Raw genomic sequence first — 12,035 nt, forward strand, 5'->3', positions numbered from 1 at the left:
CACAATCAAAACCTACGCAAGAGAGTTTTTGTTTCATCTCTTACAATTACATCTCTTACAGTTACATCTCTTATCATTACTAAAGTAATGATAGTTATGTTCATTTTTCTGTTGCCCCTTATCAAAAAGGAAACAAATGGTACATCAAAAGTGTTAAAAACAATTCTTATTTCATAGTACTGTGTATGAAAACAAACCAAAAATTGCTCATGAAGATATTTAGTAGCTCAAAAGGAAAATGAAAACAAAATACTTTGAAATGGAACAACAAAAAGCTGAATTGAAAATACTTTATAGCAATCAAAAGTACCAAAGAGCATAGTTTTAAAATCGTAGTGCCCAAAACTTCCCACCTCTACCCCACCACCTCTAGGTTTCTTTGACATCTCAGAAATGTCTTGTTTGCATCCAGCATCATTGATACCTTTGAAACTAACTTCTTGACTCACATCATTGGTTTATGTAAATTAGGAATACATCGTTTAAAGATCTTGCACCCTTCCATTCCCAATGTCAGGAATTCGATAGGAGATTACTGTTACGGGGCTGAACTGGGTGAGTGAAATACTAATTAAGATTACTATAAGCTTCTCCTGGACAGGATTAAAGAAGACCAGACTAAATTATTTATGTAATCACTTTGCTTTGGCATTAAGAGTGTATCATTTGGTTGAGCAGAGCCAAGCTCAAGATGATGCTGGAGATTGGTAATTAGATATGGGACTTTTCATAACTTGATAAAAGGCTCCATCTAACTCAAGAGAATTGTGACAGCTGCTCAGTAGCTGATGTTGGAAATGATCCAGTGTGTGTGTGTGTGTGTGTGTGTGTGTGTGTGTGTGTGTGTGTGGTGTGAACCCTTCTTGTAAATGGCTATCTCATGTTACTCAGCGACTTCATAAAACCCTTCATATTATCATTAGAAACCACACAAAAGTCATTGGATGAATCCACCAAGAAAACCAACAGGTGCAGTCAGGCAATTCAAGTTCTAGTTTCATCTCTGACACCGAATTATCAGGTAAGACTGACTCTTCTGCCTCAGTTTTTTCATCTGCATAATAGGTCTGATATTATCCAGCAAGAATTAAAATAATTACAAAGTTGTTAGTACTATGAATAAAATAGTCATAAAAGCAATATGGATTTGAGTTACTCCTAGGAAAAACTCTAGAAATCTGTAATTATTTACCATGTGTTTTCTGGATTTATACAGATATATGAATTACAATGTATGTGGAAAATAGCTGCTTTTATTTTTTCAGGAATTTCTATATACTATTAATTACCATGATAATACCTATAAAAATGAAGATAACAAACATGCCTTTGGTTGTAATAGATTAAATTGCACTCTAATAGTACTTAGGGAGGGTTGAAATTATCTGTAGTCAGTTTTACCCTCATTCTACTATTAACCCCTGTATGACACAGACTGTATACCATTTATCTTTTGATCCTAAGTGCCTAACAGAATAAATTCTTGATAAGTTCTTTTAAAGATATGAATAATAAACGCAACAGAGAATGAAATTTGGCATGTGCCTATTTATTCCAGACTTCAAATTGTGCTGTTCTGTTGTCAGCCACCAGAGGGCACTTGAAGCCCGTAGTTTGGTTCCATCCGGGGCTCTTCCTAACTCCAGTGTGTTCTCTTGACAGGCCTAATTTCAATTCGGGCCAGCCAGATTTTTCAAGATGAAAGTGCTATTGAATTAAAACTTAATGTGAGGACCTCAGAATGTGGTTCTGGTATAAATTAAAATGAAGCTACAGTGAGATGCGTTGCTTTACTGGTATCATTTTCTGAAGTCAATCCAGTGTTTCAGACAGCAAGTTGGATTTAAATAGCATATGCCATGACTGAAATAGTTCTGTTTCAGCTATTTTATCAAAAAAAGAAGGACAGTAAATTCTTAATAAAAAGTGAAAGAAAATCTCCAGTGTCTTATTTCCCTGTCATTGTGGTCCTCTCTCATAGAGTCCTTTTAGACGGGAATAATACTCATATCTTCCTTTTTCATACTATGTTAGTGTTTAAAAAAGGAAAGTATAAGTAGAACATTATATAGTGCCAAAACCCTGTAGACACTCAATGAATGTTGGCTTATGATGATGATGGTAAAGAATGCCAGTTAATGAAGGCAGATAGATTCTGTACTTGGGGTTCAATGTCGCTCATAAAATAATGTTGAGTACAGGAACTGGTGCCAGTACTTAGGGCATTCATAAATGCTCTGGCATAAATGCTCATAAATGTTCTGATCACCAGAACTGAGTGATAATAAATGGCTTTCAGTTACTGCAAACCTTCCGAATCCAAAATTATCTGTTGAGGGCACATCTTTAAGAATTTATCCTTTCTAGGTGGCTATTTACATCCAAATTGGGTTTTGACAAAATAAGAGGCATAATGTCAAGTAATGAAAATAGAGACGTCCATCAAGCCCCAGCCCTTCCGATGTGCAGGCGATTTGGGTAGCGATATATATTGTGTCATTTGAGGAGCGTTCAGTTTGGCTAATATAGCATGTGAGTGGTACTCTGGTTCTCTTCTCCGAAGTATCATTGATGTGCTTGGTGATTTCATTAGTCACTTACAAAGTTCTACATGACGGTTGCCTATCATCCACATGATTCCTTTCTGCTAGGGATGCTGAAAATATAAAAAAGCAGGAGAATCACAGAGCTCCTCTTAGCAGGTATAACATAAAGTCAAAGTTATAGGAAAGGACTTTACAAGTCCTTATGTATAATACATGCTGTACTTCTAGCAATGGGGCTCATGAAACAGTTTTGTGTATGGGATCTATCTCCCAGATTTTGTCTCATGCATAAACATTTTTGGCAGACCTAGGTACTGAAAAACACAGATGTATTCACTGATCAGCTGCTTTTCCTATGTTCCTGACCCAGTTCTTTCACAATATGGAAACTTTGTAGAAACCTCCAGTTAACCAACTATCCTTTTATTATTATCCTCACTCCCTTCATGGTCTCTTTCCCTCCTTTTACCCATTGATGGTAAAAGTTGATGGTTTATCATTAGAACTCCTTTACAATTAACTTTAACTTCTCTCACCCTTTTTCCCCCCAATCACACACAGTCCTGCTTAAATGTAACTACCCTGAGAGCTTACTCCCTCCACGTATCTTATCCCCTGAACTTTGTGTTGAAGAAAATTACACAACATTCTGATAAGTCCTATTCTAAAATAACAACTACAACATTCTGAAGTTGGCCTAGGCTAGTCAAAAATGTTAATGTCATGAAAGAATGAAAGGCTATAAAAATTGAAAAGGGAAAAAAGCAGGGTGCCTGCGTGGCTCAGTCAGTTAAGCATCTGGTCATGATCTCACTGTTAGTGGGTTCAAGCCCCACTATGGGCTCTGCTGACAGCTTGGAGCCTGGAGCCTGCTTCCGATTCTGTGTCTCCCGCTCTCTGTTCTTCCCCCAGCTGAGCTCAGTCTTGGTCTCTCAAAAATAAATAAAATGTTTAAAAAAAAGGGGGGGGGGAGCGGAGAAGGAAAGAAATGAAGATCAAGAATTGTTTTATGTTTTAAAAAAAGAATAGATATTTGCATTTAAAAAATTTTTTTAAACAAAGTTTATTTTTATTCATTTTGAGAGAGAGAGAGGGAAAGAAAGAGAATCCCAAGCAGGCTCTGCACTGTCAGCACAGAGTCCAATCGATGCAGGGCTCAAACGGTCAAACCATGAGATCATGACCTGAACTGAAACCAAAGGTCGGATACTTAACCAACTGATCCACCCAGGTGCCCCCTAGAGAGATATTTGTCTTTAAAGCGATGTGACAGTCTTATTAAACAAAATTATAAAGAATATTATTAGGACACTTGGTAATTTTTAAACATGGGCTATAATATCAGTATTTTAAATTTCCTGAATGTTACATTTGTATTAGGAGGAATGACTTTGTCCCATGTTGTAGTATTTAGGGATGAAGTGTTACATCATAACAAACTTTCAAAGCGTTCAACAACAAAAACAAAAGTATATATACTTAATATGGAGAGAATGATAGACACTGTTAATCTAAGAGAAGGATATACTTATCACAAACAGCCTTGAAATTTTTCAAAATAATATTTTTAAAAGAAATAATGGTCACAATTCTCAAATGAACACTTTTCGCTGCCCCCAAAATTCTACCATACTTCCCTAGCCTACACTTCCCACTCCCCCAAATGCCTGTTTCACACTCCTCTCCCACAGTAACAACACTACTTCCTGCTTTACCAACAAACAGCAGAAATCAGACAAAAACCCAGCATCATCCTATCACCAAATCTGTCAGCCTTCCTGAATCTGAATCCACTTTCCCCACTTTCCTCCACTTGTGCTCTGGATCCCAGCACTCTCTCTTTCTTGATAATTTATTTCCTGAGGTTACTCCTCTCCAAAATTTTCCAACAGAAGTTTCTCCCTCTATTTCATCAACGCTTACAGCAGAAATTTGGCCTGGTAACTTGCATCTTTTACAAAAAACCATGTCTTGGTCACAAATCTCCCTCAAGGAACAGCCTCATTTCTTTGCTCACATTCAAAGCAAGGAAGACTTCTTAAAGAGATTTTTTTGTTGTTTAATATTGAGAGAGAGAGAGAAAAAGAGAATGTGAGAGGGGAAGGGACACAGAGAGAATCCCGAGCAGGCTCGGTGCAGGGCTCGAACCCACAAACTGTGAGATCATTACCTGAGCTGAAATTAGGAGCTGAATGTTTAACCAGCTGAACTACCCAGGCACTACTGTAGGAAGGCTTCTTAATTGAGTTGTCTATACCTCCACTTCCCACTCACTCACTCAATTTGGGGTTATGGAAATTGTCATTTCACTGAAGCTATTCATGTCAAGGTCAAGAGAAACATCTACCTTAATAACCTCTTAGCAATAATGGTAACAGATGACCACTCTCCTTGTTAGACACATTCCTCTCTTCTTTCCCATGTTGCAAAACTCTCCTACTTTTCTCTTAACTCATGGTTGCTGTCTCTCAGTCTTTGCTAACTTCTCAAACCCCAATTATATGGCCTAAGTTCTTCTCTGTCTCAGGGTCGTTACTGCTTTGTGTTATTTTGGCACTCAAGTGAAGCCTATCAATTCTTTCTCATAATAATATATTAAAATGCACAAAATAAAATTCTTAGAGTTACACAGGAAACTATATTAAAGTATAATTATAAATATCTTTCAAAATAAATGCACAATATTCATCTTTATTAACACAAAAATAATGCCTTATTCAAATATAATTCAAATTATAATTCAAATATAATTCAAAAATAATGCATTTCAAATATAGGTAGGCTTAAAATCACATCTTATTTTTAAAATACCAATTTAAAGGCTATTTATTTCTTAGCTTTTATAAGAACATTAAGTTATGAGGTGGTGTTTAACCAAGCATATATATTACATATGATATTTATATGATATATTGGACATTCCATCAATTTCAAATTTTTGTTTTAATGGTTATAAGTACTGAAAATATTGATTACTTAAGAGACATTTTTTCCTTTTTTTTTGCAAATGGAATGAAAGCTTCTTCAGCTCACTTTGCAAAGCCAGGAAATCTTGTCTCAAAGAACACCAGGATTCTTTTTGAGTTACATTTCAACTATAATAAGATTTGGTCCTAAGATCAAAGATCACAGGCTAGGACAATATCTTCAATAGAGTTTATTGAAAAGAAAAGGATTATGGATCTCTGGTTCAGCTTTAGTATTATCAAGATAAAAGTAACTTCTGAAAGAATCAATAGTTTCCCATTGTCCCTAGATTTCTCTTTTTGAAGAAACTGACAGCCATCTGAGGACGAAGCACCTTCTCTAACATTTCAAGGTTTGGAGGGTGTCAGCCTTGCTTCTGGTTGCCTTGCTTCCTGATCAGTTGCTAATCCTAGTCACCTTATGATTTTTTTTTAAGTAGAAGGCACAATAGTCTTGAAATGAAAGTTTTATCTCATTCATATGGTTAAAAATAACTGTCAGGGGAGCCAACTCATGGATAAATCATTTTTTTTCAAAGTGTTCCAAATGTGGAGTGTTTTGGCTTTTAGAGAAATTAAAGCCAATGGTCTTTAATTCAGATAAGCATTTAAGTCTTGTTCTCTGGGAATGCCAATGAACTATTTGGTAAAGGTGTCCTTCTTAGTCTGAACCTCTCTCTTGACCAATTTTTTTTTTTTTTATTTTTTGTTAACGTTTTATTTATTTTTGAGACAGGGAGAGACAGAGCATGAACAGGGGAGGGTCAGAGAGAGGGAGACACAGAATCTGAAACAGGCTCCAGGCTCTGAGCTGTCAGTACAGAGCCCAACGCGGGGCTCGAACTCATGGACCACGAGATCATGACCTGAGCCGAAGTCAGCCACTTAACTGACTGAGCCACCCAGGTGCCCCATCTCTTGACCAATTCTTAAATGCAGTTAATTATTCAGAGTAATTATCAGAGGATAGTGTTGATAACTTTTAGAGTTGTTGGCAAAGGATTTTAGGAATAGTCTTAATTCTTAGTGCATGTCTATGTTAAAAAACAAAAAGTGATGACATCACGAGGTTCTTCCTTTCCCATTAAGGTAAGAATATTGGATATATTACCAAATATCGCTGCAATCAGGAAGGAAAATAATGCTTTTTTTTTTCCAATTGAAGTTTTGTTTGGAGAAATAATGTTTACAAAAAACAGAGCGATAAAACTTTTCACAACTTCAAACCTGTCAACAACCTTGCCCATTTCCAAAAGAGACTCACAGAATAAGAATTCTTCCAGCCACATACTCAAGGGGAACAGGGAGGCTGTCAATTTCTCCATTTCTTGTTTCAAGATGTTAAGATATTTTTATAATTCTACCCTGAATGAGAACATTTGACATGAGAACCTCTCCTAGATTTCTGCTGGTTTGGGAGCTTCTGGGTAAAACCTGAAACTAGCCCCTGTACATGGAGGGCACTTAGAGACGGAAGAAAGAAGCAGGCCACTTCAGACAGAAGTTTTAATAAGCGGGGAACTTACATATGAGGCCTGCCTTGGGCAGCAGAAAAACAAGCTGATTTCTGCACTACCTGCCATAATCTTAAAAGTTGACATAGAGATCTTAACTTGGTTCAGTGATATATTACACAGTCCAGATGGTCTCAACAGTAACTCACTCTCTCAAGGCTGCGTTCCTGAAAATAGTTCCCACTGTTGGAAATGGTGGGCAGAGTGTGCATTCCAAGCCTCTGATTGCCTGGGTTTAAATTGTGGGTCAACTGGTGGTCACATCCCCTCTACCCACCTACTCCAACAATTTCCTCTGTTCCAGTCCAAAAACCAACTTGAACATTTTCAGTGAATATGGCTGAACCAGAGTCTCTCCAATTTTATAGGATGTTAGAAACAAGAATTTTGTTAAATGGAAATTCCAAATTTCAGAAGTATCCTAGCTTTCATCTTGAGATTTTCTTGCATGAAAAAAAATAATCCCTCTTAAGAATTTTTACAAATAAAAACTCTGGTGGCATGATCCATGAAAGAACTAATCAATAAACATGACTTCATTCAAAATTTAAATTTCTGCTCTCCAAAAGGCACTGTCAAAAATTGAAAAGACAAACTACAGACTGGGAAAAAATATTTGCCAAAGGTTTATCTGATTAAGGACTGTTATCCAAAATATAACAAAGAATTTCTTAAACTCAACAAGAAAACAAAAAAACAAAACATGGGCCAGAGACCCCACCAAAGAAGATCTACAAATAGCAACTAAGCATGTGACAAGATGATCCACATCATATATCATCAGGGACATGCAAATTAAAACAATAAAGAGATGCCATTATACACTTATTAGAGTGGCCAAAACCCAGAACGCATTGAATGCTGAGGAAGATGTACAACAGGAACCCTCCTCATTCTATTCCTGGTAGGAATGCAAAATGGTACAGCCACTTTGGAAGACAGTTTGATGTTTTTTTACAAAACTTACTGTACTCTAAACCATGCAATCCAGCAATCACACTCTTTGGTATTCACCCAAACGAGATGAAAATATCTACATAAAATATCTACATAAAATCTACATAAAAACCTGCACATGGATATTTATAGCAACTTTATTCATAACTGCCCAAACTTGGAAGCAACCAAGTTGTCCTTCAGTAGGTGGGATGGATAAATAACCTGTGGTACATCTAGACAATGGAATATTATTCAGCACTAAAAAGAAATGAGCTATTTAGTTCATTAAAACTTAAAGGCATACTACTAAGTGAAACTTAAATGCATACTACTAAGTGAAAGAAACCAATCTGAAACCCAAAGAATACAAGGTCAAGAGTGAACCCTAAATTACAGACTTTGGGTGATAATGTATCAGTGTAGGTATATCACTTGTAACAAACGTACCACTCTGGTGGGGGATGTTGACAATGGGGGAGTCTCTGCATATGTGATGGCAGGAGGTATATGGGAAGTCTTCATACCTTTTGCTCTACTTTGTGAAACTAAAGGGCTCTAAAAAATAGTCTGTTAAAAAACAACTACACTGTAGCCTTTGTGTCCCTTACATGAGGTAATAAATACACAACTAATACACTAGCAACTGAGATGGGAAGAATATACTTATGTTGTTATGGGTCCAATAATTCCTTTAAGTAGTGATGAGCATAAATGATGTTTCAAGATACCTCCAACAATTGTAATATTATAGAAGAATATCTGTGATTTCCAGTGATATCACAGACACCAACGACACTACTGTGGTTTGCTGTCTACGTTAATAATTGAAGGGAATGCAAAATAAAGCTGTAATATTTTTCCCCATCAAAGTTCACAGCTATCTGCCCTCTGAGATCTTAGCCACTCTTGTGGCTTCCAATTCCATCTATGTGCTGCTGAATAAGTCCCAGGTTTTATTTGTTTACTTAACTAGGCATTTACACTTGGTCTATAAGAATAGTTACCATTGTTGAGGGCTTCCTATATGTTAAGCACTATTATAAGCATTTTACATTTACTAAGTCATTTACTTCCCAAAATAATACTATCAGTAAGTTCTATTCTCATTTTACATAACAAGAGACTTGAGGACAAAGATGTTAAGTAGTTTGTCCTGGCTACTGAGTAGCAGAGTGAAGCATAGAGCCCTGGAGGGCTGCCTTCAAAGCCTGCGCTCCCAGCCTGTAAGCCAACCCTTCTCCTAATCAGTACTTCAAACTCAAGTTGGAGAAAACAGGGGTGTGGCTCACTGACCTCAGAATGCAACTCCTCCAGCCTTTCGATACCAAAGTAAATGATCCACCATCCACCTAGGCATTAATGCCCCAAACTTAAGACATCATAGGTTTCCCTTGCTCCACCAATGCATTCCAAAATATAATTCCAAACGTAAATAACAATGCTATCTTTAACCTATACCCAGGCATCTGTCCATTTCTTAACAATTCCAATACTTCCTTTCTTTGTAAAAAAAATGTTTAATGTTTATTTATTTTGAGAGAGAGAGAGAGAGAGAGAGAGAGAGCAAGCAAGCAGGTGAGGGGTAGAGAGAGGGAGACAGAGAATCCCAAGCAGGCTGCACACCGTCAACACAGAGCCCGATGCAGGGCTCAAACTCACGAACTTTGAGATCATGACCTGAGCCAAAATCAAAAGTCAGACACTTAATCGACTGAGCCACATCCAGGAGCCCCTCCAATACTTTTTTTCTAATTTCATCCTCATTATCTCTAGTCAAGAACACTACAATAACATACTAACCAGTCTTATGTCCATTCTTGTCCCCAATTTAATCCCTTACTGCAAAGCAGGTATAGTGCATTTTCTGAAACATAAATCAAGGTTTAAAACTTGAACAACTGCTTCCTTAGGTTTTAAAAGCCTACTTTATCTTGCCCTCATATCGCTTTCCAAACTTACCTCATGCTTCCTTCCCCCTCATTTGCTATCTCCAGTTGCACTGGCTTTTTGTTCCTTCCCAGTTATTTATTTAATTGTTTGTTTATTTGTTTTTAGTTTATCCTTATTTGCCATTATTTTGAAAGGGAGAGAAGAGGGAAATAGAAATAAAATCCAAGCCATCACTTAAAAATGTGGCCATAGGCACTGTTATTTATGTGTCATTGCATCATGGCATTTGATAAAAATGTTTCCTGATTTTCTTGAGATATGATGAACATATAACATTGTGTTAGTTTAAGGTGTACAACATGATAATTTGATATATGTATATATCACAAATTGATTACCACAATAAGATTAGTTAACACGGTCATCTCTTCATATTATTATAATTTCCACAAAAATCAGGAACAAGACAAGGATCCCACTCTCACCATTCCTATTCAACATAGTACTAGGCGGCACCAGGATGGCTCAGTTGGTTAAGGATCCAACTCTTGGTTTCAGCTCAGGTCATGATCTCACCATTAGAGAGACTGAGCCCCATGTCGGGCTCTGCGCTGAGAGCATAGAGCCTGTTTGGGATTTTCTCTTACTCCCTTTCTCTCTGCCCTTCCCCCACTCATATGCATGCATGTGCGCTCTCTCTCTCTCTCTCTCTCTCTCTCAAAATAAATGAATAAACTCAAAACAACAACAACAACATAGTACTAGAAGTCCTAGCCAGAGCAATTGAGCAAGAAAAAGAAGAAAAAAAAGGCATCAAAATCAGAAAGGAAGAAATAAAGCTGTCACTATTTGCAGATGACAAGATGTTATATATAGAAAACCCTAAATATTCCACCAAAAAAAAAAAAAGCCTATTAGAACTAATAAGCAGATTCAGTAAAGTTTAGGAAAAAAATCAACATATAAAAATCAGTTACATTTCTGTAAACAAATAATGAAATATCTTAAAGAGTAATAAAGAAAATAATCCCATTTACAATGGCTTCAAAGACAATAAAATACCTAAGAATAAATTTAGCCAAGGAGGTGAAAGATCTGTACACTGAAAATTATAAGACATTGATTAAAGAAACTGAAGACACAAATAAATGGAATTTTGTTTTGGTCTCATAAACTGCAAGAATTAATATTGTTAAAATGTACATACTACCTAAAGTCATCTTTAGGATGACATCTTTAGGGATTCAAAGCAATCCCTATCAAAATCCCAAAAGCATTTTTCACAGAACTAGAAAAAGCAATCTTACAATTTGTATAAACTACAGAAGACCCCAAATAGCCAAAAGCAATCTTGAGAATTAACAGAGTTGGAAACATCACAATTTCTGATTTCAAACTATATTACAAAGTTATAGTAATCAAAAAACAGTATGGTAATGGCATGAAAACAGACACATAGATCAATGGAACAGAGACCCCTGAAATAAACCACTGAATATACAGTCAACTAATATTGGAAGAGGGAATCAAGACTACTCAATGGGGAAAGAATGATTTCTTCAATAAATGGTGTTGGGAAAACTGGATAACCACATGCAAAAGAATGAAATTGGACCTCTTACATCTTTCCAGTTCTTACTCATTCTATGTTTGTTCCTTATTTAAGATAATTGCTCTAGATGTTACCTCAGTTGAAACTTTCTTACTTGACTGTAAGCTCCATGAGGGCAAGGACTTTGTATGTCTTCCTCATTGACACATTTCTATTACCTAGAACTATTTTTGATGATCAAGCATCCTTAATAAATATTTGTTGAATAAATGCATGAATATATATATATATATATATATATATATGAATATATATACATGCTTCTTAGTGAAAATATAAATTAAAACAATATTTTATTTGAGTTTATTGGAGTTTAATACACCTAACAGAATGCTGGGCAAATAGTAAGTGGACAATAAATACTTTTTTGATGAACTGAATATGACCATTATATTGTTAACCTACTTTCAAAGTAATACAAATTGCTAATTATCAGCAATACTTGGCCAGGAAATACTGTGGAGTGTTTCAAAATATAAAGTCAAGATTGAAAGCTTTTTGTTTACTTCAAAACAAATAACAAATGGTTATTACCATTTGCCAAGGGCATATAAGATGTTGATTTGTT

The sequence above is a fragment of the Panthera pardus genome, unplaced genomic scaffold, assembly GCF_024362965.1.
Source record: "Panthera pardus isolate Hobbes unplaced genomic scaffold, ASM2436296v1 HiC_scaffold_7, whole genome shotgun sequence".
In the NCBI taxonomy this organism is placed as follows: Eukaryota; Metazoa; Chordata; class Mammalia; order Carnivora; family Felidae; genus Panthera; species Panthera pardus.